Here is a 3996-nt window from a genome sequence, read left to right on the forward strand (position 1 = left end):
TGTAGCAATGACATTTTTTATGTTGTAGGAAAAATGACATTGGTTTAAAGTTCAGCATTGCCACTTATTGCTGTATGATGTTGAGAAGCTGATTATCTGGGTCTTGCCAGAGTTTCTTCAATTGTAAGAGGAGCAAATACAGCCTATCTCACAGGGCTTTGAGAGGACTCACTGTGAACATGAACCTTTGTGCCAGGTGTGTGCCTAGACTTGGTAGATATTCAAGAAATGGCAGTCCCTTCTTCCTTTAGAGAGCAACAGTGCAGAGGGCAGAGGATAAAACAGTGGTTCCTCATGGGAATCTCGTCTCCTGAGGCCAACAACGATAAAGGACTATTTTCCTGCTAGCCATCGCATTTCATTGGGAATATAGCAAAAAGCAATGTTTGTGTTCATTGGAATGTCAGGATACATTAAGTCACAAAATGGCCTCGAAAATTTATTTGAAGGATTCTGTCCTCTAGAAAGATTTCTCCAAACTCTAACACTCAGGAATCTTTTATTTTCTCAGAAACAGTAGCTCATGGGGACAGGAGAGAACAGGAGATGATTTCTAGGCTGACGGCGACACTGGGAGAGAGACCTGGAGAGTTCTCAGAACTGGCTCTAGGTGTCCCAAGTTGCATCATGCATCTTAGTGGAACTGCCATATACCAATCCTGTGCATTTCCCTCCTTGCAACAAAGCATTAAAAGAAATCAAATGATTTTCCACTTCATATTCTGTGAAAATTCCCACTTCACATTCGGCACGAAAAGCTGAAAATGAAAAGCCTTTTCATGTGTGCGAATTTTTGCAGGCCAAGCTTTCTTTCTTTTTCTTTTTGTCAGACTGCAGTGTTTCATTTGTGAAGGAGTAAAGGGATTTCTGTCAGTTTCAATCATCATTTAAAACATGCCAACCTTTCTAACGAAACCTATAAGTCATTACTGCTAAAATCAATTAGTTCTGTCTTTAATTAACACACAATTATTCTGAGGTGTTTAAATTTAACTGAAAAGTGATCCCTGTTAAATGTGAGTGGGAATAAGAGAGGGAGGAGATGTACAATTTGGGACATGCTCAATCAGACTTGCCCTAAACGGTAGAGTTAGAAATGTGCCAGGGGATTCCAATACAATCCCATTAAGGTGGCATGTACCAATGCCATCTCACTAGTCAAAGTGATCAGTTTCAGTCCACAATTGATCATAATGAAAGGATTAAGAGTCAAAGGGATCACACAAACAAGACTAGTGTCTGCTAATAATAACTGATAGAATCAAAAAGGGAGAGAACGATCCAACATGGGAAGCAGGATACACAGCAGACTCATAGAATAGCAGATGTCCTAAACAGCACTCTGGCCTCAGAATTAGCCCTTAAGGCATGCAGATCCGGCTAAAAAGCCCATGAAAGTATTTCATGCATGGAAAGCCAAGACACTCTGGCAAAAAAAAAAAACAAACAAACAAACAAAAAAAAAACCACACAACTAAATCAAAGATCTCTGCAAGTGAGATCCCAGTAGAAAGAACGGGCCATCAAAGAAGAAAGTACCTTTCTCTGAAGGGAGGAAAGAACTTCCACTTTGACTATGTCCTTGTCTAAATAAGATCGGAGTTGGCGAACTCAAAAGGCTTCCATAGCCTTGGCAGCTCATGACAAGAGCCTAGGGTGATTACTGACACCATAAACAAGAGTGTCAATTGTTAAGTCAACAGCAGGAGTCACTGTGCACTTATGCTTCATGTAGAATCTCTGTACTTAATGTGTTGTACAATGTAACTTAATGCTATCACTAGTACTCAAACATTACTTTATACTTTGTGTTTCTGTGTGGGTGCAAATTGAAGAAATCTTTACTTAATATATACTAAATTGATCTTTTGTATATAAAGAGAATTGAAAATGTGTCTTGATGTGAATGGGATGGGAGAGGGAGCGGGAGATGGGAGGGTTGTGGGTGGGAGGGAAGCTATGGTGGGGAAAAAGCCATTGTAATCCAAAATCTGTACTTTGGAAATTTATATTTATTAAATAAAAGTTTAAAAAAACACACAAAAATAAATAAAATCTATTAGTTCTGAACTCTACCTGTACCTTATTAAGTGGGGAGCTTTAAAAATTATTTCTTTTCCAGCAGCTGAGCTAAATGATGTGAGAGGCATCATAGTAGATGAGGTAAAAGTGTTCAGAGTGATGCTCAGTGCATGGTACGCTCACCAGACCTTACTGGAGGAGTGTTCCCTGAATGTCTTGAGGTTTAGTCATTCAGGGAGGCTGATGGGAGAATATGCAGGGAGAAAATATCATGAGGAACTGAATGCCATGTGTGTGTAGAACATTGCAGGAAGATCCTCATGCCTGTAGCAGAGTGTGCACAGGGATGGAGAGAGCAGTCTAGAAGATAATGTTGGAGAGGTGAGTAGTGGCCAAGTCACCCATGGTCCTGATGCCATGCTATAGAGTTTGGTCTTGTCATGAAGGTGAAAGGTAACGTGGAGCCATAGAACAGTGTCATTTAGATCACTGGTGTAGCCTCCATGAAGGCTGCCTCTTTCTACCCTTATCGTTCTGTGAGCAGATATTTTCCATCTTTTCAAATATTGTGCATTTGGGTTCATCTCTATAGACTTACTTAAAGCTTTATTATATGTTATAATATAAAACTTGTACTAGAAAAGTGAAATCATGAGATATTGAGGAAGTTGAGTAGGAGGGGGCATTTGGGCTTTCCCTCTAAATACTGAAGAGTTTTCATTCATTCTGTCTTGTGGTTGAGTGTTTATTGGAGGAGTTTAAGAATGCTGCCTTCAGCCACAGGCAGCCATTTGAGGTTCTGTTTTTTTTTTATATTTTATTTTATTTAATGAACATAAATTTCCAAAGTACAGCTTATGGATTACAATAACTCCCCCCCCCCCCATAACTTCCCTCCCACCCACAACACTCCCCTCTCCCATTCCCTCTCCCCTTCCATTCACATCAAGAATAATTTTCAATTATCTTTATATACAGAAGATCACTTTAGCATATATTAAGTAAAGATTTCAACAGTTTGCACCCATACAAAAACACAAAGTGTAAAATAATATTTGAGTACTAGTTATAGCATTAATTAAACACCTAAGAGTAATTGTGTATTAATTAGAGTTCAACCAATAGTTTTAAGTAGAACATAAAAAATACTAAAAGGGTAAAGTATTAAGTTCCTTTTTTTTTCTTTTTTCTTGTTTGTTACATAGTTTTTTTTTTTTTAAACTTTTATTTAATGAATATAAATTTCCAAAGTACGACTTATGGATTACAATGGCTTCCCCCCCATACCATCCTTCCCACCCACAACCCTCCCCTTTCCCACTCCCTCTCCCCTTCCATTCACATCAAGATTCATTTTCAATTATCTTAATATACAGAAGATCAGCTTAGTATACATTAAGTATGGATTTCAACAGTTTGCTCCCACACAGAAACATAAAGTGAAAAATAATAGATGATTTTTTTTAATGATGATGAAATCAGAGCAGACCTATTGTCATGTTTAATCCCAGTGAGAGTCAAGTTGGGAATTGATAATTTCTTTTTTTTTTTTTTACAGAGGATCAGTTTAGTATGCATTAAGTAAGGATTTCAACAGTTTGCACCCCCATAGAAACACAAAGTGAAATATATTGTTTGAGTACTCGTTATAGCATTAAATCTCAATGTACAGCACATTAAGGATAGAGATCCTACATGAGGAGTAAGTGCACAGTGACTCCTGTTGTTGACTTTACCAATTGACACTCCTGTCTATGGCATCAGTAATCTCCCTATGCTCCAGTCATGAGTTTCCAAGGCTATGGAAGCCCTCTGAGTTCTCCAACTCTTATCTTGTTTAGACAAGGTCATAGTCAAAGTGGAGGTTCTCTCCTCCCTTCAGAGAAAGGTACCTCCTTCTTTGAAGACCTGTTCTTTCCACTGGGATCTCACTCACAGAGATCTTTTGCCAGAGTGTCTGTTTTTTAAAAAATT

General features: G+C 38.3%; 1 non-coding gene across 1 annotated transcript; it reads right to left on the reverse strand.

Annotated features, from left to right (window-relative positions):
* Positions 1–821: 821 nt before the first annotated feature.
* On the reverse strand, positions 822–893 carry LOC127490446 (small nucleolar RNA SNORD101). The gene has a single exon (XR_007918396.1). It is a non-coding gene; the product is annotated as a small nucleolar RNA SNORD101 (small nucleolar RNA).
* Between the last annotated feature and the right edge of the window lie 3103 nt (positions 894–3996).

The sequence above is a fragment of the Oryctolagus cuniculus genome, chromosome 2, assembly GCF_964237555.1.
Source record: "Oryctolagus cuniculus chromosome 2, mOryCun1.1, whole genome shotgun sequence".
NCBI classification, from domain to species: domain Eukaryota; kingdom Metazoa; phylum Chordata; class Mammalia; order Lagomorpha; family Leporidae; genus Oryctolagus; species Oryctolagus cuniculus.